General features: G+C 39.9%; 1 long non-coding RNA gene across 1 annotated transcript in view; it reads left to right on the top strand.

Moving 5' to 3' along the window:
- Positions 1 to 24,093, top strand: part of LOC149313798 (uncharacterized) — a 40,561-nt gene that overhangs the window by 696 nt on the left and 15,772 nt on the right. Inside the window, exon 2 of the long non-coding RNA XR_016280862.1 lies at positions 6,377 to 6,462. This is a non-coding gene — a long non-coding RNA (uncharacterized LOC149313798). The remainder of the gene's footprint in view (positions 1 to 6,376; positions 6,463 to 24,093) is intronic.

Below are 24,093 nucleotides of genomic sequence, written 5' to 3'. Positions count from 1 at the left end.
ATACTGATTCTACAGATTAACACAGCTACATCTTTGAATTTGTATATACAGTACTTTCTTAAATCTCTTGCTCTCTGGCCTCAGTCGAGCTGAATTCTAGCACATTCACATATTAAAACTCAACAGACACCAAGTTCTGACAGACTTTATGGTTTAATTCTGCTTATTACTGGCAGATATTTGAAGGTTATGTCAAAATAATATTGGACGTTATTGAGGGATTATGAAACTCCACTGCGACGCAGACTCACGGATGAGAACAAATGATAAAATCTTGTTCCTAATAAAATAAACTGAGAACTGGGAAGGCCAAGTTAAAGCCTCCCTGTGTATACCATATAAAAAAAGATAAATAGAGCAGGGGGGAGCTGCTTTGTAGCTATGTTGAGGATTTGTAAGCAGAAGTTCTTAAAATGAGTACATCTTTATTGAGTTCTAGGCAACAGAGATTCCTTTATAAGAAAGCATGCTAGTCTTTTTGATTGAAGACATGTGAATCATCTCCCAGTGCTTCTATTTTTGTATTTGTAGAACCAATATGGTGTAGTGGTTTGACTATTGGACTAGGAATATGGGAGACCAGGGTTCATATTTCCATTCTGTTGTGGAAACTAACTGGGTGATTTTGGGCAAGTCACACTCTCTGAATCTCGGAGGAAGGCAATGGTAAACCTCCACTGAACAAATCTTGCCAAGAAAATCTTGTGATGGGGTCAGTATATACAAAACATGTTTGGTTTGCCCATATGTGTATTTATTTGATAATTGTTCCAATGCTGTTGTCATTGTTATATTTGTTTAAATCCTGCTTTCCCCCCAAAAAAATGGGACACAAAGTAGCTTAGAAATTAAAACAACAATGCAATTTTTAAAAAAATACAAAAGTGAACACTAAAACAGAATTAAACCAGTAACCATCACTCATTGAGAGAATAAAATACAGTTAAAAAGATAAAAGCGCTTAAAAGCAGTACATGTTAAAACAATTAAAAATACTAAAACTCATTAAAACAATTAAATATAATGATATACAAACCCTTACATATCTCAAAAGCAGCAGCACCACACAACATTAAGAGCCAGCAACCTTAACCATTTGCAAAGGCTTGGAAGCACAAAAATGTTTTAACTTGGCCCTGGAAAGATGGCAAGGACAGGACCATTCAGGCCTCTGGGTAGTGGGTTCCAAAGTCTGGGGAGCAGCCACCAGGAAGGTCCTCTCCCTTGTTCCCACCAATGATCCTGAAAAGGTGCTGGGACAGAGAGGAGGTCCTCTTTGGATGATCATAAAATCTTAATAGGCTCATAAAGGGAGATGCAGTCCTTCAAATAGCCTGGACCCAAGCCATATAGAGTTTTATAGGTCAAAACCAACACTTTGAATTATCCCCAGAAACAGACCAGATGCCGGTACAGTTGTTACAACAAGGAAGTTGTTTGTGTCTAGTTAACAACCTGGCTGCTGCAGCATTTTGGGGGCAGCTGGTTTCTAAGCACTTTTCAAAGGCAGCCCCACATACAGCACCTTACCGTAATCCAGATGGGATGTAACCAAGGCATGTACCACCATGACTAGATCAGACTTCTCCAGGAACAGGTGCAGTTAGTGCACTAACTTTAACTGTGTAAAAGAACTCCTGGTCACCACTACGATCTGGGCCTCCAGGCTCAGCATTGAACCCAGGAGTACCTGTGCTAATATTTATATCCCATCCTTTATCATGAACTCCTGGGGCACCATACAAATCAAATCAACATGAAACAGATTAACACAGTAGAGGATTTAAAACAATGGAATTATGTGAATCGGGTGTTGCAACTGTGGAAAGGTAAGGGCTACATTGGCTACCCAGGAGAACTTGGACAGCTGCACCTAACCACCCCACCCCTGTTTCCCACATACACAAAAGAAATACAGTCGCCCTTCCATTTTCACAGGGGATCCATTCCGGACACACCCACCTTCGCAAAAACAGAAATTTGCCGATATTCAAGCCCCATTGGCTTGAATGGTGGTGTGCATGACCCCATTTTATCCCCCTCTGTTTGCTGCCTGAGAATGGGTGAGGGACATGGACTTCAAGTCCATGGAAACAAAGGGGCGACTATTGCCCCAAATGCCCTCTAGGTGATATGGGGGACATTTTCCTCATGTCTTGGGGCTTCTTGAATTATTTTATGCCCACAAGAACCCTTTTCCTAATTATATGAAGTGAGTAGAAGGCATTTCTTGTTTCAAAAAAGGCTTGGGCAAGGGGGGAGGGGACAAAATTGGATGGAAATGCCCATCCAGACACATAGTAGAGGGCATTTTGGGGCAACAAAAATTTGAAAAATGCATTTTTTAAACACTGAGGGGGTTTGGGGGGCCTCCAAACATGCTGGAAATGTCCGCTACACTACCTAGAGGGCATTTTGGAGCAAATAAGTTGACTTCAGAGGACCCTAGGACCCATATAAATGGTCCTGTGGGCCTACATGCAATCCGTAGAATGTAATCTGCCTACTCTTGATGTAAGCAGATTAAAAACCTACTAATTTAACAAGGTAAAACAGTTTAAAAGGTTAAAAAAATTCAAATCATGTATACGTACATTTGGTGGTAAATCAGATAGACCCCCCAAATAAATAAATAAATAAATAAATAATATTTATTTATAGCCCGCCTTTTCACGAGGAATCAAGGCAGGTTACAACATGTAAAAACAGTGTGTTACATATAAAATCCAATTAAAATGTATCTCTCCCCAACCTCCCATCACAAATTATAAAACAAAATTACATAAATTACAATATAAAACCTTATAATGATAAAATCAAGAAAGTTGGGGGAAAGAGGAAAGGACTTTATAGTAGGAGGGAGAAGATGCTATCACGCTTGGGGAGGGGAGGCTAATTTGGAAAGGCCTGCCAGAAGAGAGCCATCTTAATGGCCTTTTTGAAGGCCGCTAAGGTGGCAGTGTGGCGGACCTCCTCCAGCTGGTCATTCCATAGCCTAGGAGCAGCAATAGAGAAGGCCCTCTGGTTGACAGTGGACAGTATGGATTTTCTAAACTGAAGTAAGTTCATCCCAGAGGAGCATAAGGGGTGGGGTGGACAATATGGGATAATGCGTTCCCGTAAGTAGTCAGGACCCAAGCCATGTAGGGCTTTAAAGGTAATAACCAACACCTTGTACCTTGCCCGGAAACTAATAGGCAGCCAGTGGAGGGATTTCAATACAGGTGTTATATCAGGGGTAGGCAACCTGCGGCCCACGGGCCGGATGCCGCCCGGCAAGGCCTTGGGACTGGCCCCAGCCCGGTCCTGCCGCTGATTGCCGCCGGAGCTTTAGGCCCTTGCGTGAGGGCGTGGGGCCTTTGGCCTATCAGGAGGAGGCGGGCAAGGGGGGGCAAGTGGCAGGCAAGGGGGGCAAGCGGCGGGCAAGGGGGGCAGTTGTCTATAGAAGCCTCCGAAACATGCATTTATATTAACATTTTTTAAAAAATCAGCAAATTTTTTAGTGTGTCCTCCATTTTTTTAAAAAGTGTCCTCCATTTGAAATTTTTGTCCTCCATTTGTCCCGGTTTATTTAATTAATTAATGTTTTAAAAATTATTTAATTATTTCTTTTTGGGCTTCGGCCCCCCAGTTGTCTGAGGGACAGCAACCTGGCCCCCGGCTCAAAAAGGTTGCCTACCCCTGTGTTATATAATCAGATCTTGATGAACCCGCAGCCAACCTGGCTGCCATATTTTGTACCAGTTGAAGTTTCCGAACTAGGCACAAGGGTAGCCCATATAGAGCATGTTATAAAAGTCAAGCTGAGAGATTACCAGTGCAAGTACTACTGTTTCTACGTCTCCCAGCTACAGGAAGGGGCGCAGCTGGCGTATCAGCCAAAGCTGATAACAGGTGCTCCTGACCATCGCATCCACCTGAGCTGTCATTTGAAGTGACTAGTCGAGTAGCATCCCCAAGCTGTGGACAGAGTCCTTCAGGGGAAGTGGGACCCCGTCCAGAACAGGCTGACATATCTCCATTCCTGGATTTGGGGTCACTATAACAAGTACCTCCATGTTGTGTGTGTGTGTATATAGTGTTTAGCATATTTTATTAAAAGCACAAAAGCAACACATTAAATGCCACATTTTTTCCAAAAAAGTTTTTCAAAGGGGCTCATCTTACAATCTAATAGCAAGAAGAAATTCTTATGAACCACATGATGACAAATTTAATCCGTGTTCTGCTAACAATAAAATATGTTGGTGTTTTCTAGTCTTCTTTTCAGAGTAAAACCTTCACAGAACCAATTACATATAACTAAAAAATTACAAAGTAAAACCTCAGAATATTAAATACAGAAATAATTAAAATAACAGAAAGAACATAACATTGAAAGTAGCAGTAGACAATTTTTTTAATGAAGTGCAGTTGCCATCTTTTAGTTCTTAACAGAGACTTAGGACTTTATCACATGGGGAAAAGCAAGGGTTTACATTAACATTATCCTGTGAAAATTGCACGATCATGCTGAAGATTTTCACACAATGTTGCAATTGAAGAGGACTTATCCTGGGAATAACCAGCAACAAATCATTCACAGGGAAATCCCGTGAATGATTTGTTGCTGGTAATTACCTTGTTATTGCCAGGATAAGTCCTCTTTAATCGCAATGTGTGTGAAAATCTTCAGTGCAATTTTCACAGGACAGTGTTAGTTATCCTGGGAATAACCAGCAACAAATCATTCACAGGGAAATCCCGTGAATGATTTGTTGCTGATTATTACCTTGTTATTGCCAGGATAAGTCCTCTTTAATCGCAATGTGTGTGAAAATCTTCAGTGCAATTTTCACAGGACAATGTTAGTTTAAACCCCTGCTTTCCCCCACCCCATGTGATAAAGTCCTTAATTTGCAGCACAATAAGCAGACATTCAAGAAGGGTTACTGGCTTTTAGTAGCTCTGAAATGGTTTTAAGGAACAGGCCTCTAAAAACCAAGTAAGACATGAATGCTAAAGTATCATCAGGTGACAACCCTAATAGCTGCAGTGGAGGAATTTCTAGCTAGCAGACAAAATCCCTGTCAAGAGAAATCCGCTTTCTTTTTTTCTTTCCTTTTCTCTCTCTCTCCAAATATCCCAGCTGTTCTACATATACTAAAGATGTGAATAATGTAGCCCTCCAGACCTTGTTGGACCAAACCCATAGGCAATGGTAAGAAATCCCAGGATTTACCCAAGGTCATCCAGTGGGTTTCATAATTGAGCTGGGAATCAAAACCTGGTCTCCAGTGTCGCAGTGCAGCACCCAAACCACTACACTGCTCTGGCTCATTGTATGTACCTACTTAGAATCAATAGGGATTACTGCCATATAAGTAGAGATGTAAAATTTCTGGAAATTTTGAAGCCACCGGGGGGGTAGTTTTTTTCCAGGGTTTTTTATTCTGAGAAAAAATGGAAATTTTCAGAAAAAAATTAAAAATGTAACATTAGTACTTTTTACAGATTGGAAGTCACTCTGTTACTTTACCAACATACAGTGCAACAAATGGAGTAATCTCCTAACTTTAGTTTTGCTAGTTTATGTGGAGTAGGCAAAAAAAAATTTTTTTTAAATAAAAAGCCAGAAGAAATTATCAATATTAGTAACAAACAAAATTATTTATATTTCCACAGTATCAAAAGTGTGTGGGAGAGAGTAAGGACTAAGATTCAAATAATATGCATCAAATTTAATCAGACTCGTTTTCCAAGCTCTGAGCTGTATCTGCACTGCAGAAATATTCTAGTTTGACACCACTTTAACTGTCATGGTTCAGTGCTAGGGGATTCTGGGAATTGTAGTTGTGGCACTAGAGCTCTCCGACAGAGAAAGCTAAATGTCTCATAAAACTGCAGTTCCCAGAATTCCATAGCGCTGAGCCATGGCAGTTAACATGGTATCAAACTGCATTATTTCTGCAGTGTGGATGCAGCACTGGTTATTAGTATCAGTTTCAGTCCCTGCTTCTGCTTCATTATGTTTGTCATAATTCAGTTATCATGGACTAAGTTTACCCGAATTGAAACAAGCTTCTCTACCCTTTCACACGTCAGTTTATTTCTTAAATTAGCATGAGTGTTTCCAAACATACACCAGATTCTTTCAATGCTAAAGGAAGAAATGCATCTTGCTCTTCCAGTGGAGAGTTCATTTTGTAACCTAGGACTTGCTTGTTCTCCTCATTCAGTGCACAGAAATTAGAATAATCTGATACTGTACATAGTTTTTAGAAATGATTTGGGAAATATATTAACACCTTGTCTTAAAGATTTTATTCGTCATGCTAAAATAAAACATTCCATAATTGATTTGCTTCCTTTTTCTCAATTTTTTCCAATTTTTCAGAAAAAAACAAGCATTTGGGGGGGAAACTGGAAGGTGTTTTTCTGAATTTTTCTGGATTTTTCCCCCTGGCCTTCCCATCTCTACATGTAAGTATTTATAGGATTGCATTCTCACACTGCAGTCCTAGATCTAGAACAGTCCTTGATAGTTCTGGCATATTAGAGATGCTAAAATTGTAATCCCATACACACCTTCCAGAATGAAGAAATCCCACTGAATTCAATTTCTGACTAATTTCACCCCCATTGGGCTGTTCTGTAAGAATCTGAACTGTCACTGCTGATACCATGACATCTAAGTGCATGTCAAAGCTATACACAGAGTCATTGTTAGTGAACACTATTGTCCTGCCAAGGATTTGCCAGAATAAGGACACGAGACATTTCCAGAGCAGGACAATCCATCAACACAGGAAAAATGCTTTACTCTCTGCTAGATGGACTCCAGCCAACCCCTCCATTTTAATTCAGATATTTAAAAAGAAACGTCTACAGAAGTTATTGTGCACATAATGCCATGTTACATACTAGCTTGGCTATCCTGCTCTGCTTAGCAGCTGCTATAAAAGTATGTAATGTATGTAATTTTGTCCAGAATGTTCTAACAGGTGGATACAGTGGGCCCTTAGTATCTGCTGAGGTTTGGTTCCAGGAGCCCCTGTGAATACCAAAATCCATGGATATTCAGGTCCCATTAAATACAATGGCTAGTACTGTAAAATAGTGTCCGTTATATAAAATGGCAAAATCAAGCTTTGCTATTTGGAATTTATATAGATTTTTAAAAATATTTTCAAGCTGCAGATGCTTGAAGCTATGGATAAAGAAGCTGTGGCTAAGGAGAGCTGACTGTATTTCCCTGTCTCCCCAACCTGGCTTTGGTGAAGTTCAGTTGGGGTCAGCCATAGACATGTTGAGAGAACTGTACATGATATGGCATAGCCTTCCCTGCAAGAAGTCTTCTGCACAAGCTCCACAGCAGTCATGCTATTAAAAATAAAATGGGAACATACCACTTTCAAGGCAGCTATCATTGCATCTCCTCTCATTCTTTCAACTGAGGCTGCTGTTCCCATCACTCTCTCTTCCTGACTGTCCCTTCACTCCACCTGCCTGCCTTTAGAGTTTTTTCCTCCAACTTTTTTCATGCAGTTCTGGAGCTCTGCTACTGTCATTGAAGTAAAAAAGTAAGTAAGTAAGTAAATAGAAAATAAATAAATAAAGATAACCAAGCAAAACAAGGGGGAAGGGGGACAGGAGGCAACACTGACACCACATGATGTCCAGTCTTGCAACTGCCTCAGCAGTGATGTTTCACACCTGGGGACATGTGTGCTTGCCATGTAATTGATGAGTTTTCCCCCATCAATGAAAAGCAACAGTTCAGAGACAGAGTAGTTACACCTTGGAGGTGTCATGTTGCAATGAATATGGCCAATGCCGCTTTTTTCTTGGTGTAATCGTGATTTAGAAACCACATGTAGTAACGTCCTAAGTCATGGTTCATTGTAGTCAATGTCAGGTGAGTTATTTTGGTATGAGAGACAGAAAATCCTTCAAGCACCTCACCCCTCTTTGACAAGTCAAAATACAATTAAATAGCTAACAATCAGCTGTCCTTTCATAACAGAACAAATCTGCAACCTCAGGTAGCTGCTTCAATCTACCTAATGGCAGGTCTGGCTCAGAGCCTAGCTTAAAGATATTAGATCATGTGATTATAATAAACTGGAGCCCTTCACTAAAATACAGTTTACCCAAAATGGGAATGTTAGAATTAATCACTAAGTGATTAATTATTACTGAGCTCAGTATCTGTCTCAGTAACAATTCACTAACAGTTACTGAGACAGATATCTCTTCTCAGTTTGATATCTCTTCTCATTACTGATTCAAAGATGTCATATAGATGCCATATATTATATGAACAAATCACACTCTCTCAGCCTTAGAGGAAAGCAACCCTAGACCCCTTCTGAACAAATCTTCCCAAGAAAACAATGTGACGGATTTCGCCTTAGGGTTGCCTAGTCAGAAACAACTTAAAGGCACACAACAAACATCCACATTCAGTGTAGGTTCATTTATCTTTTAATTCTACCATGCGTGAATTTCACAGTTCCTCTGTTCTATGTATGTGTGTATGTGTAAAACATCTAACAACTCTATTTCTTTTTGTTACCCCAGGATCCAGCCCCTAGTCACCCCTCATTGGTTTATATCAAATTAATACCAGACAGGTAGCCGAAAGGGGGCATCCTAGTGCAGGAAACCAGCCATATCATATTAGGAATCCAGATGGCTCAACATGAGAGAAGCCAAGGCACTTAGCTATTATGGGTTTGACCAAGATCAGAATAAGCATAATCCCTGCACTAAAGAGCGATGGTGAGCGCTGGACCCAGTGATTGCTTGCATACAGCAGACAAAGGAAGTTTCCCTCTGGAAATGAAACTCTTTTTGTTTGAAGGCATTCACACCGATTGTCCATTTGTTCTCACATGTCTCATTCCATTCTTCCCTCCTGGGAAAGTAATTTAACTCTTGGAAAAGCCATTTAACTCCTGGAAAAGCCATCCTGAAACACTGCCTCAGGACTATTTCTTGCTATAAATATATGTGCCTAGACAATAGCAATTCAGTCTAGTTTGGAGCCAGACAGAACCTCTGTTTGATTTGCATCTTTACTTCTTGTATGTGTGTGTGAGAGAATGTTTTGCGTGCGTGTTCAGTCCTCTTTTTATAAATAAACCAAGGGCCAAAACCGATGGTCCTGAAGGGACAGCTTCAAGAAATGCCGCTCCTTTTTGAGTCGGCAAGAAGCTGGCTTTTCCGCTGACACTATGGCTTTGCGGCACTCCTGCAACGTGCAGCGTATAAACGTCATGCCACAGGAATGCCGCAAAGCTGCCTGCTGTGTGACCGGGTAGTGGCGTGACGCCAGTTTGGGGCAGTGTCAGAGCGTGCTGTGTCTAAACACCATGATGACATGCCCAAGCCGGTGCAAAGGGGCAGTCTATTTCACTCCCAAATTAATTTGGAACCTGTTTCTGGTTCAGAACTGGAATACAAAACATAAGTTCCCAGCTTTATGCTTCTGAAGACCTCTTGCTGCTTCCTATTGAGCCAAATTAATTTCCTAATTGAATTCAATTTGTGGGTGCCCTCTCAGCACCCCTTGCAATTTAGGTAAGATTTTCTTTATATCCCACCATTTTCCTAATATGAGATCCAGAGCAACTTACAATATAAGCTAAAACAAAATAGCTAAAATCATGTACAGTACAATAATTTAAAAACCACAGAACAACCAACCTAACTGAAAAATTAATTTTAAAATGATTAAAAACATGCACAAAAGTCATAAAACATACAGCATACTCATTAGACAAGCTTCTTTCTGAGCCAACCAGTTAAAGATTGAAAGCCTGTTAAAATAAACTGATACTGGAAATGGAAAGTAAGAATAGTTGGTTTCTTACCAAAGCTCCTATCACTCTAAGTGTGTTGATCTTTAAGATGCCGTAGGATCCTGCTGTTTGCAGTGAAACACATATACTGTTATGGCTGCTTCCCAGGAATCATCTTTACTTTTGTTTACTGAAGGCTGATATTTCAAAGGAGTCGTACAGATGATCTACCTCGCTATAAAAACTATACCTTAGGGTAAACCAGATGAGATGTGATAAATCCATGTTTAACTCTCCTGACATTTTCATTATTAAATAAATTTTTACCACATACATGGAAGCTGGACCATAGCTTTGGTGTCAGGAGAGTGAGGATAACCATACATACATTTTCCCCATTAAAAGACACTTGCTAAAACCTATTTGCCCTTTCCAAGCAAACCATGACTTGTCCCATGGGTTTCCCCCCCCCCCCCGAAAGGTGAAGCAAACAGCTTGTAGGAAGGGGGTGATTAAGATTGGTGAAATGATAAAAGAGGGAAGAGTGAACAATAGCAACAAAAACCTTCCTACGGAACCATGGCTCTGATCCAGTTCAGGGAGAAGCAGTAGCTGTTTGTTTTATTGTTTGCTTGAATACCATGAGATCCATTTATAGACCTCTTGCATCTCATCTAGTTTTGTCCTTAGTTGACACATTTTGAGCAAGGCTGAGCTCTCTCTTGTAAAAAAAAGTTGTTTTTTAAAAGATGTTTTAGCTGCATTCCATATATATATATATATATATATATATATATATATATATATAAAAATTTGGTTTTTATATAGTTTTTGGTTGTTTTATGTTCATTTTTTTATAAACTGGGTTTCATAGTTTTCAGTTGCTTTGTGGCTGTTTGTTATATTTATGTTTGTTTTTTTATAAACTGTGGGTTTTACAGTTTTTAGTTGCTTGAGCACACAAATGCTTTTGAGGTAGAAATGTCATAAATTCGTGTGATGATGTCTTTGGCGCAAGTGGAATTCAGGAGTCATATTATTACACAAACTGGAAGCAGCTAAGTAGGGACTAGGGAATAAGTAAAACAAGCAAAGCAATGGAGCTAGGAAGGTTACAATCTGAAAGAAGAGTTTATGGGAGGAAGAATTTAAAAATAGTAAGAATAAACAAAGCAAGGTGGATACTGAGAGAACCTGTCTGACTGACCGGGGCAGGGTTTCAGGCTATGTGGCCGTGTTCTGGAAGAGTTTATTCCTGACGTTTCACCAGCATCTGAGGTTGGCATCTTCAGAGAATGCTGGCATGGAAGAGAGTGGGGTATATATACTGTGTGACCCTTGGTTCAGAGGAAGTGATTTACATGTTAATCTCTTAATTTTATTGCAGTGGCCCTGGAACAGGCCTGTAGCATTACAAAATGGAACATTGTGCGGACGCTCGGCGGCAGGGAACGCCTTTTACCACGTAGCAGGAACGCTGCTGATGAGCGTCCCCATCCCATTCTGGATGTGTTCCCCAGGGGGCCATTTCTGGGAACACTTCTCAAGTGTTCCCGGAAATCGCCCCCTCTGAAACGCATCTGGAACGGGATGGGGACGCTTGGCAGCGGTGGCAGCATTCCACTGTGCGGTAAAATGCGTTTCCTGCCACCAAGCATCCCCACAACTTTCCCTTTTGGAACACTACAGGCCTGTTCCAGGGCCACTGCAATAAAGTTCTCTGTGTAGGTCTTTTGTTGAATGGAAATGATTCAATGTGTCTATTTAGTTAATGATCCATTGTTTGCTGGAATTGTCTGATTGAGCTAGGAATGGAAGAAACTGTTGATTCTACTGTCTTTAATTGTTTTTTTAAAAAAAACACTTTCCCCCTCTATGAAATTTCAATAAGTTTCCTAAGTTTGTCCTGTTTTTTTTGGTTACGCTCGCTGGGAAATTTTTGGAACAGAATTCCAGCAAAGCAATGTTTCCAATGTGTACAGATGTTCCTATAATGGAGAAGGCCATGTTCTATCTGCTGGTCATATAAGTGATTTAAAAATGACCAAAAATTGTTTTGTTTTATATATGTTGTTACTGTTGTGTGACTTTAAGTCATGTCCAGCTTATGACAACCCTAAGGCGAACATATCATGGGGTTTTCTGGAGCCGAACAGAAATTGAACCCTGATCTGAATCATGGTCCAGTGTTCAAACCACTATGCTGGCAGTGTGTGTGTGTGTGTGTGTGTGTGTAGAGAGAGGTGCAATGGTTTGAGTGTTGGACTATGACTCTGGAGACTAGAATTCGATTCCCCACTTGGCCATGAAACCTGCTTAGTGACCTTGGGCAAGTCACCTCCTCTCAGACTCAGGAGAGTGCAATGGCAAACCTCTTCTGAATAAATCTTACCAAGATGACCCCATGCCTTAGGGTGATCATAGGTTAGAAACAACTTGAAGGCACACAACAACAAATCTACACGGGCCTCTGCTGCTCCAGAGAACAGGACCCGGAACAATGGATGCAAGCTACAGGAAAAGAGATTCCACCTCAACATTAGGAGGAACTTCCTGAGAGTAAGGGCTGTTTGACAGTGGAACACACTCCCTTGGAGTGTAGTGAAGTCTCCTCCCTTGGAGGTCTTTAAGCAGAGGCTGGATGGCCATCTGTCGGGGATGCTTTGATTTGGATTTCCTACATGGCAGGGGGTTGGACTGGATGGCCTTGTGGTCTCTTCCAACTCTATGGTTCTATGATTCTATACACACACACACACACACACCACCTTTCTCCTAATATTGCACTCAAAGTGGGTCCCTTATAACACAAGGCTCACATGCCTGCAGGAGCAAAGGCCTGTAGCCCATGGCATGCCCTGAGGTTTTGTCCCTTTTCCCTGAAAAGTGAAGAAGTGGGCCAAACCCTAAGACTCCATGTTGAAATTGAGATATGGGAAGCCTATAGGGAGAAGAAATGTGTGTGCCCATTAATGTGAGAACAAGAGAAAAGGCTTGTTTCTAATTCTGGACACAGATGGTCTAGAGGACTATGGAGTGGGTGAGTGTCCTGGCCTGGGGATGCACTCACCCCATGGGGGACCTTGGAAGGCCACAGTCTTTACCAATCTCTCACCTTTGGACCACCTGGATTATTTTAGGCTCATGAGAGACCTTTAAAAAGACCTGGACGTTTCTGTTTTATTTTCTATTTTTAAAAAAGCCTCCCCGACCTTAAAATGCTAAGGAGGCCGCAAAGATGTGGTAAAATTGACCTTATCCCATGTCCTTTAGGGGTATTTGGGAAAGCTTGGAGTCTTCTTGGGGCTTCAGAATGGCCTCAGGGGGCACATGAAGCCCAGGATACACACCTTCCAACCTCTGGCTTAGACCAAGCTTGGAAAATTAAATTTGGGGACAACAACTGCTAGAGTCCCTCAGCCAGCTTGGCCACAACTTTTCCAAGCCTGAAGCTCTGGACCTAGACTATATATATATATATATATATATATATATATATATATATATTAAAATTCATCAAAACAAAATAAATTTCACAGACTGTCAGTATTCCTTAACAAAACATATAATAAATACATTTCTTTTTGTAGTTTTCAGGTTAAGAGGTAGACAACGGTATATTTTGGCAAAGAAACACCTTTGTGTTTTTCCCCTGCTTCTTCTGTTAGATATAATTGTAGAAAAATGGGCCTTGCTGCTCGGCACATATTCAAGTAACTAGGATTGATAGTACTTTCAGATTATTTTGCTTTGGTTTCTTATATTCTCCACTGAAAAAAAGATTCAGTGGGGGCAGGGAGGAAGACACAGGCTGCATTTCCTAGCACTGAGCCATGGAAGTTAAAGTGGTGTCAAACTGGATTATTTCTGCAATGCAGATAGGGCCATAGAAAACTGATATTTATTCTGACTGCTTTTACATTAACCTTCATTATTAAATTAATTATTTTGAATTCATTTGTATAATTAAAGAATTATATGGGTGTAGCAATTATAAGAAAGAAATTGTTTATATACAAATCTTCCCCTCTTATATAACACACAGAGAATGACAAATTGACTTGGTGTTGCAAGAAGTGAGTTATGTTTTATAATTAGGATTAGTAAATCAATGCCAGAAAGCAGAATGGTTAATAAGAAGACCATAAATAAGCAATGTTTTTAGAATATATCTCCTATTAAAAGGGATGGGTGTTTCCCAGTGTAATAATATTTACATGTTATCATTATGGAGGGCATCTCCCCCGCCACAAGCAATTATTCCAAGGACAGCCTGTGTCTGTTCTGTGTCAGACCAGCCTTTTTCTGATTTCCACTTCAGTAGAACAATATGCCACAGACACTTCCCTTTTGGCTGTGCCATGATGACTTCCACTGAAGTGAAATCCTTGTGCATGGAAGAGTTTCTGTCTCCCCAATGTTCACACAAGAGGCTCTAAGATCTGCCTGGCACTCTATGTTGGATTCCAAAGTCCATCATTTCCTGCCAGCACTAGCAAAGACTGGGATGGTAAGAGTTGGTCCATCCCTGGAGAGTACCATTTTGCAGAAGGCTGCTCTAAATCAAGGGGAAGAGAGGCACAGTCTAAGGCCAGTTAAATGCATTTGAGAACCACATCAAATGTTACAAGCAGAACAAATTCCTGCTTGTTTGGTTAATGGGGGAAAGTAGATGCATGCCTAAAAAGCATGTTCCTGTGGAATCCTGGGAGCCTCTGGACTAGTTTACTATACTCGACATACCCTGTAGGGGAGTCTATCTACCTCATCATATTACAAATCCCAAGATGCCACTGGACAGAGCCATGGTAATTAATGTGGGATTGAACTGCTGTAACAGTGTAGAAACTTGTGGAAGTTGTCTTCTTTTTTGTGGTGTATGAACCTATCTTTATTCTTTCCACATTTTTATACCTTTGGTACTGTATTTTCTGGCATATAAGACTACTTTTTAACCCAGGAAAATCTTCTCAAAAGTCGGGGGTCATCTTATAGGCCGGATGTCGTCTTCTAGGGCAGGTGCTGAAACTTCCGAGCTGGACTGGAGAATCTACGGTTGCTGCATATGGTGAGGGGAGCTCAAAATGGCCGTGGCCACATCCCCTCCGTATGTGGTGACCATATGAAAGCAGGAAGGGAGGCACTGTACAAGTATGGTAGAATAAAATCTTGGAGATAGGGAGGGCTGGCCAGGCAGGGAGAGCTGACCAATTCAAGCAGGCTTTGCATACAACAAGTTTTCCTGCTAAGTACCTGCATGTCATAAGCATTTGAATTTAAATTACCATATTGAAATCAAATCTGATTTTTTAAATTTTTATTTGGTGTGCATTGGAAGAGGGGTAGTCTTATGCGGCGAGTATATCCCAAACTCTATATTTTAACTGGAAAAGTTGGGGGTCGTCTTATACGCCCAGTCGTCTTATATGCCGGAAAATACGGTACCTTTTTTTGTTTGTTTGTTAAAGGCGTAATGCCCAGCAATATATATACATCATTAATGGAGGTATATTTGTATATTTTTTAAAATTCCCAGTGACTGAGAAAAGATTAAATTGTGTCAATTATCTTGTCCTAATACCAGGCAGCATCCAAAGATTGTATTGCCACTGTCACGATCTAGCAGAAATAGGATCTCCCTTGCACCGCCAAAATGGGATACACAGCACTGGGAAACCATCTGGAACCAGTCTTTAGGGGCAAGGGGGCTTAAGTAGGTGATTTCTGTTGTGAGCATCACCATGTTGGAGTTAGTTTGGTAGATACAAGACCTTAAGATAAGCAATATTTTCATTAGTACTTGCATGTATCTTGATGTTTTAAAAAAATACAAGAGGCATTTCCCTTGGATTGTTTTTATTTTATTTTATCACATTTATAGGATATACCTCCCAGCCTATAAGAAATATCTAAGCAGTGTGAACCGTATAGATCCAGTATAATAAAACACATCAGATTACAATGTTCACATACCTTCCATTTCATAGATGAAAACTAGGACAGGTATAGCCAGTCAACGCTGGAGTGTGTTCAAGATAGTAAAAGTTATTAAATGTGAACGAACAGCCATGCAAGAGCAGATACAGCAGTTTGTTTTTGCCTGAGTCTATTGGGAAGGGCAATCTTCTTCTTCCTGCTGAGTTAATTGGGTGCAGACTACATCAATTGACGTAAGCTGAAGACAAAAGGAGAAAGTGGGAGGATGAGAGAGAAACTTGGACATTTTAAAAGCAACTGAAGAAGGGGGACCACAGAAGATAAAGAAGGAATATCCCTTACTATTATTTATTTCATTTTATTTGTATGCTGCCTTTTTCCAGAAAAGGGCCCAAGGCGGCTCTCATATTGGGACAGTTTGAGGGCAGGGGCTCATACAGACCTCATGTAGATTTTTTGTGTGAAATGAATCCAAAAGATAAAACACATTGGAATTAAGACAGCAGATAAACATCTTAATTGCTTGCTGTGAACTGGGATGTTTACTGGGTCCCTCTAGTGATTACTTTGGAATATAGGCAACAATAACTTTGCTGGGATTGTACTACTTTTGTCAAGTTTCTGTGATGAAATAGAAATGGGCAACTGACTTGTGGTCATTCACATGCAGAAATACCATCTGTATAGAAAAAAAAATCACAGCAGAAGGTGCCTTATGCATTAGGCTTTATGTATATTTTGAAAATAGCCAGCATGCTACTTAACCATTCTTTAAACTAGCAGCATTGTTCCAATTATTTGCTATGGTGCTATCTTGTACTAATACAGGGTTTATGTTTGTTTTGCATCTTGCCAATATGTCTGTTATCAAAACAGCGCAGGGGGTCGTTGAGTTGGTTATTTATAACCAACAGTGAGTTAGTTATTTATAGCTAATTAACAAGAGCATAATTTTATGCATATCTTTGTTATGGGCATTCAGCAGAGGATTACCATTGCGTTCCTCTAAGGCTGAGAGCCTGTGATGTATCAAAGTTCATCCAGTGTGTTTCTATGGTGGAGCCAGGATTTGAACTCTGGTCTCCCAGAGTCCTAGTTCAACTCTTGTGCATATATTCTGAAAGAAGTTAAAAGGGGCTTATTCACAAGTATGTTTGTACAGAGATGCAGCCTATAACGGAAATTTTTAAATGGTAACTTTAATTTCTGCAGAGACATAAAACTGTGCATCAGGACTGTTGAAATCTGTTGGATTAAATAAGAGGATATTGAAGATATCAGAGAATTTGCACATTTAGTCAAATAAAATCTGCATCAGAGATACTGTATTCTGTGCTTGTTTGTATTTAATTAATGAAATAAGTGTATTCCAGTTTTCGAGACCAGGCATTCTGCACAGAGCCCATAAGTCAAGGAAGGCAGCTGTATTGATTTATAGCTGGCATTTCTCAGCCAGTTCTAGGTGGCATTTCCTCTGACAACACATTTCACTTTTAAGTCCTTTGTGTGGGTGGACTCAACAATCAGTTTCTTTCAAATCAGTTTCTTGTCATAGGGATGTAAGGTCTGGCTTTGCCAAGTCATGGCTGTTATTCATGGAAGATGTTAAATAAGTTGTTCTGAAAAATGAAAGCATTTTATTTTGTCCTTCCAGTTTTCTTCCTTGTCCAAGCAAGTGAGTTTGCTTTACACCTACCTGGGAAAATTGCCTCAAAGTAGTAGCCTTCTCTAATCAATCATTTTAACAGGGGCAAAAGGATTTGGCTTATCTGACTATAGCCAGAGTGGAAATTTCATGGTGAGGGATGCTTTGAGGTTAGTGCCAAGGGAACCGGTGGTAACACAGATGCAAAGCTGGGAAAATACATATTTTTGGGACTGCAGCTTCTAGATTCCTGTAGCCAGCACCGCCAATGCCCATGCTGACTGGGGAACCTGGAGGCTATCATCCAAAGTGGTATTTTTTCCAAGCTGTGTACACAACCTAAGTGACTATGCATGCATAAGGAAGAATGGTTGGATCCCAATCCCACTGTTCCCTTTCTGGTCTGCCATTTTGTGCTCTTTCTTGACCTTGAGAGTAATGTGCTTTGACCTCTCTATAACCAGCCATAGAATCAGGACTCAGGTTACACCAGTAGGATGCATAGCCCACCAACTCTCATTGGATTACACCTCCCAGCATGGGAGCTGTGGGCTGACAACCTGTTTCTTAGCCTTGCTTTAGTTTCTGCAGCCACTGGAATGAAGCACTCCTCTTAGTGAAAGCTGTGGTAGCTGCAAAGGAGATAATGTAGCACAGTCTCAGGCTGTCTGATACAGGAGATCGACAGGGTTTTGCCCCCTCAATGTGCAGGAAGCAGCACCATATTTGTGCCCATTTACTACAACAGGTATTTTTTTTTCCCTGCAAACTCTCTAGGTTCCAGCATCAATTGAAGTTCCACCACCTTGAATAGCACTAATGTAGCACGTCTCTGGATGTTTTTTCCATTCATCTCTATCATATCTTAAAGAATGTGTGCCTCTCCTTACCTTCTCCCCTATCCCTCTCTGATCTGCATCAGAATTATCAAAACCTTCGAAAGAGTTATCTAAGTTTCTTTGGGAAGGGAAAAGGGCTAGAATAAGGTGGAAGTTGTTAACTGATGATGTTTGTAAAGGAGGATGTGCGTTACCCAATTTTGAACTGTATTATTATGCTGCTTGTTTGTGTTGGATCGAAAACTGGGTAAGAGTAGATAACGATAGACTGATGACCTTAGAATGTGGAGACTTAAGATTTGGAATTCACGCATACTTATGGTATGATAAAATCAAGGAACACCAGGGTTTCAAACATCATTATTTGAGAAACGCCCTTCTATTTGTGTGGAATAAGATCAAAGCCCTCTTTTACATTAACCTACCACAATGGGTATCTCCACAAGAAGCCTTTTTTAGAAGAACTAAGGACTATAAGAATTCGTGGTTGACATATAAGGATCTGATTTTATGGAGGTCAGATGATGTTATTTCCCTAAAACAAAAAGAAGATATGGCTGTTGGTGGTCGGGATGTTGATTGGTATCTATATTTTCAAATCGCTAATAGATTTAGAGACGATTTGAAATCCAAAGGTTTCAGTAAAGAGAATAATGATTTAGATAAAGTGTTATTGGACAAAGGGAAAAAACATTTATCACAATATTATAGAATTTTGAAGGGAAGGAACTTGGAAAATGAAACCGTTAAACACAACATGATTAAATGGGCACAAGATCTCCAGGAGTCTATTATATTGGATCACTGGGAAAGGTCTTGGAGAGATACAAAAAAGTTTACAATTTGTCAAAACTACAAAGAGAACTACATCAAGTTATTTTATAGATGGTATATGACACCCCAAAAAATCAATAAACTGTATAAGACTGCTAGCAGTTTATGTTGGAAATGTGGGAAAGAAGAGGGCTCTTTTTTCCACCTTTGGTGGAAATGTGACATGGCAAAGAAGTTCTGGTTGAATATACATAGTTTAATGTTAAAAATTCTAAGAATAAATATCCCATTGGATCCCCGTATCTTTTTGTTAAATATGGTGTGTATAATAGATAACCCAATGGTGAAGAAGATGTACTCTATTATCTTGTATATGGTAACATTGGCGCGAATTATGTATGCCCAAGTTTGGAAACAGAAAGAGATACCTCAAACAGATGAATGGATGGTTAAACTGAGAGAGGTTAAGGAAATGGATATATTAACAGAAATCACCAAGGGGAATGATATAAAGAAGGTGAATAAAAACTGGGAGTGTGTGGATCTATATCTTAGTTGACATTTGATAACTATAGCTTTGATATTGTTTTTCCTATAATGATTGAGTAGATGTACATACTGAAAAATACTGATTATACTGGAATAAGATAAATGTTAAGGTAATATAACAAGAGATTATTCCCTGTATTTTTCTTTTTAGATGAAAAGGATAATCCTTGGTATAATGAACTAGATGTAATAAGGATGTTAGGTACGAAGAAAAGATAGGATATCCTAGTTCGATGGGATCTGTACAGGCTAAAGAAGCCAAGCTCCATAAGATGTGATGGAAGTATTAAAGAGTGATTATATCTTAGGTTTAAATATTCAGTGTGATGTTTGTCCTCTTTGGTATTGTTGTACGTATGTATTATGTTTATATGTATGTAATTTGTATGTTTGTGAAAATAAAATTAAAAAAAAAAAAAGAATTATCAAAACCTTGTCAGAACAGAATGTGTGATATATTATCAGTCTTGGATTTTGCATTCCTGGGGCAATATCCTGTATGTGGTCACTCTGATAGCATTTGTTGTTGTTTGTTGTGTGCCTTCAAGATATTACTGACTTATGGCAACCATAAGGCAAATCTATTACAGGGTTTTCTCTGCAGAATTTGTTGAAGGACATTTACCCTTGCTTTCCCTTGAGACCGAGAGAGTGTGACTTGTCCAAGGTCACCCAGTAGGTTTCTATGGCTGAGCGGGGATTCAAACCCTGGTCTTTCCCTTGTCTGGTAGGAGTTTACCAGACAAGGGAAATTGGAAGTATAATCCAATGGCAATCCAAACGCAATCATGGGGTTTAATGTTACTGCGTGATAGACTACCACACACAATTTTGGGCAATAGGAAGTCAGTCCAAACGCAATCATGGGTTTTCACGTTATTGCGTGAGAGGTGATCACACGCAATTTCGGGCAATGGCAAGCTATTTTCGGGCAATGGGAAGTCAGTTTGAACGCAATTCAAATTCACGTAAATTCACTGAACTAGCAAATTCACGTGAATGCATTCTGGCCCCACTTCCTTTTCATTCGAAATTAAGAGAAATTCCTCCTGTGTGAGATACTCTCTAGTCCAAACTCAAACTGCTATGACATGCTGGCTCTCTCTGATAGCATTTAGGTGCCTGTAAAACTGAGCCAAAATTGGTGTATTTGTTTTGAGGTACAGAGTCAGATGTGGGAAGGTGACTGAGACAGGCACAGTGAGGGAACCCAAGAATTCTTCTCTCAGTATTTGATCTGCCAGGTGAGATCCAGTATAGTGTAATGGTTTGAGTGTTAAACTATGACTCTGGAGATAAGAGTTCAGTTCCCTGCTCAGCAATGGCAACCCACTGGGAGGAGGGGGGAGTGAGTCACACACTCTCAGCCCCAGAAAACACCATGGATTGCCATAAGTCAGAAATTATTTTTATAAATTTTACTAATAATTCCTTTCAAATTTTCATTTTCTTCCATTTCTCATCCTTTCTGAATTAATTGTTCAAATTGTGTACTTTTTTCTTTCTACAGTCCTTTTTCTCCAATTTTTAATCCATTTTTCTAAATGCATACAATAAAACTATGAAATTTTTATCCCCATAAGTTTTTCTTTTATACTCTCTTTCTCTATCTTTAAATCCACCCAGTTTTCCATGTTATCTACTTTCCTCTTCTTTAACTCCTTATCTAACATTCCTCTCAGGTTCTTTGGAAATTTCCCTTCATAGAATCATAGACCATTATTATTGGTGTTATTATTGAATTGTTGTCATCAACTCTTTTTTATATTGATTCCATATTTCTAATATGTTTTTTTATAAATGGGTTTCCAATTATCTTAATTTCTTTCTTAGTAAATTCCCTAAAAGAAATGTTCCATACTCACTTATCTACTTCCTCTGTATCTAACTCTAACCATTCTAAATCTCCCACACCTAACATACCTTCTATCACATACCTCAGTTGATTAGCCTCATAATATCATCTTTTATTGGGACAGCCCAACCCTCCCTCTTTTTGTGATTTATACCAAAGTTGTTTATTTAGTCTGGTTCTTTCCCCTCCATTTCAATATTTATTCAATATTTGTTGCCATTTGTTCACTTTGGTTTCTGAAACTTTTAATGCTAGCATTCTAAATTTAAAAAATAATTTTGGTAATATTTTAAGCTACCAAACTCTTTTCTTCCATTTCCTTTAAATATTTCGTTATATTTATTCCTAAGTATTTTATACTACTTTTTAGTCATTGGAAAAATAAAAGAACATTTAAATGTATTTGCTGAAACTACAGGGTTACAGATTAATTGAAAAAAATCAGAAATGATGTTATTTAATTACACAAAAGAAGAGATTTTGTAAGACAAAGAAGTTTAGCGGTACGACTAAAAGGTAAACTATTTTTCTCAGCAACAAATATTTCACAAACGGAGACTTATACAATATTTATGTTGCTTACGGTATACATTACTGCTGCTGCTGCCACAGCTGCTGCCACTAGCAAAAGCAGACACTCAATACTAAATAGCAGGCCATTTTGCCTTAGGTCTCCCTCTAAGCCATGATTCACTTCTAAGGAAGCCACCACTCATGATGAGATCTTCCTTGGAGCCAAGTGCATCTGATGGTCTCAGTTCAAGCATAAGCCCAAGGTCTATCATCCACCATCACTCCTATCAGTGAAGGGATTATGCAGATTCTGATATTAATTGATCTATCCCAGCTAAATGTCCTGGCTTCCCTCATGCTAAGCCAGTAGGATCTCCAAATATGGACATGTAAGTCCTTATAGCATGGCTCGTTCCCTGCATTAGAGGTGCCCTCTTGGCTACCTGTCTACCACATCCCTTTAATATCAAAATTATATCAGAAGGAGGAGGGTCAGCTGGAGGCTCACCCTTGGAGTAGCACTTTCTTTGCTCCTGCAGACTTGGGGTGGACCACTATCCTTTTCTGAGGCATCAGCTGGATATTTTCTCTCTGGAGGTGCTGTTCCCCTCAGCCTAGAGGATCCAGGATCTGTGAGGCTTTATGGAGTCTTCATGGTTCCAACAGCTTGGCTCCATTCTTGCTAGAAGATTCTTTTAGCATGGGCAAGATACCCAGAAAGGTTTGGACAAATTCATTTAATTCAGTCACCACTGCTGAGGACAACATTCTGTCTGCCCAGTTTGTGCCAAGCATTACTAATCAGTACTGAGACATCCTTTTTAGCCAGACATTATTGATCAGAGCAAGAGTGTGATTAGGTTTCTCAGATTTAACCTATATCCCCCGGTAAACCGATCAGTCCAGCTAGACATTAGACGTGGTATATGCCTTGAAGCTGTGACTTCATAAAATCTTTCTCCATCTGCCAGCAAAAATTATCAATTTGCAACATGCCACAACCCGAATTGCTTTCACTTGCAACATAAACAGAGTCGCTCTTAGTCACTCTATGAGACACCAGCTTTGGGAATGTGTCTTGTTAACAGCATTTCTTTTTAAGGTGTGACTTAAAATCACATATGCCTTTTTAACCACACAGCCTGGGCCAGAATCACATATACTAAAACACAGGGAGAGGGGAGAATAGCCACTGACATAGGGCCCAATTTACATCACAGTGCCAAAACATTGGCAAAAAAATTGGCAAAAAAAGCCAACCTGGAAGTCACTTCCACTTTTGATTTCCAAGAATTTTGCTTAGTTTTCATACTCTCCAGCACTTCACAGATGAAAACTGGGACACATGATCAGGGTCTGGTCAAGGTGATAAAAGCTGTGAGGAAGAATACATGATGGGAGAAACTGAAGCAGTTTGCTTTTGCTGGAGCCTACTGAGAAGGGCACGATTCTGCCTCATCCTTTCCTTTCCTTCCTGATAAGTGAGTGCAAACTACTTCTGCATTTTGAACTCAGTTTGCAGCAACTGACATAAGCGGAGAACCAAGGGAAACATTGGGAGGGGAGAGAGAAACTGAGATATTTTAAAAGCAGCTCAAAAAGTGGGACCTCGGGAGATAAATCAGGACTGTCCCTGCCAAACTGGGATACTAAGAAGGTATGAGTTTGAGGAAGTGGGACTGTGGAAAGGCAAACCACTGCTCCAGGGGCCCTTTTACACTACCCAGTTGCATCACTATGACTTCATTTTAATTGTCATGGTTCCATCCTAGTTTAGGGAGAGGCATTCAGAATCCTTAGCCTGCAAGCTTCTCTGATGCTGTTGATCAAAGTACAATTCCCAGGATTCCATAGGATGCACCTGTGGCAGTTAAAGTGGAATCATATTGCTATAATTGTGTAGTCTGAAAGTGGCCTTGAGGAAGCCAGAAGTAGTAATTAATTTGGCCTTTTTTTGTACATTTGGTGAGAATTTTTAGACTCACTCATGCGTGGGCGTGTGTTTGGGGATATTAAGGCAAGACAAGGAAACTGCTTTTCCCTTCCCCCAGGTGCTAAACCATGGACTGTCTTGCAGCTGCTTGTCAGCTCCTTGAAATGATCACAAGGCACTTTGAAGTGATGAAAAGTGATGAGATGAGGGATGCTTCGTATGATCTATTTCATACTTGGAGCAAATTCAAAACTCCTGCATGT

Source organism: Sceloporus occidentalis, unplaced genomic scaffold (assembly GCF_023333645.1).
Source record: "Sceloporus occidentalis isolate IW3139 unplaced genomic scaffold, rSceOcc1.0.p SCAF_4, whole genome shotgun sequence".
Lineage (NCBI taxonomy): Eukaryota > Metazoa > Chordata > Lepidosauria > Squamata > Phrynosomatidae > Sceloporus > Sceloporus occidentalis.
The sequence above is the reverse complement of the archived record's forward strand: the minus strand, read 5'-3'. Positions and strand labels throughout refer to the sequence as shown.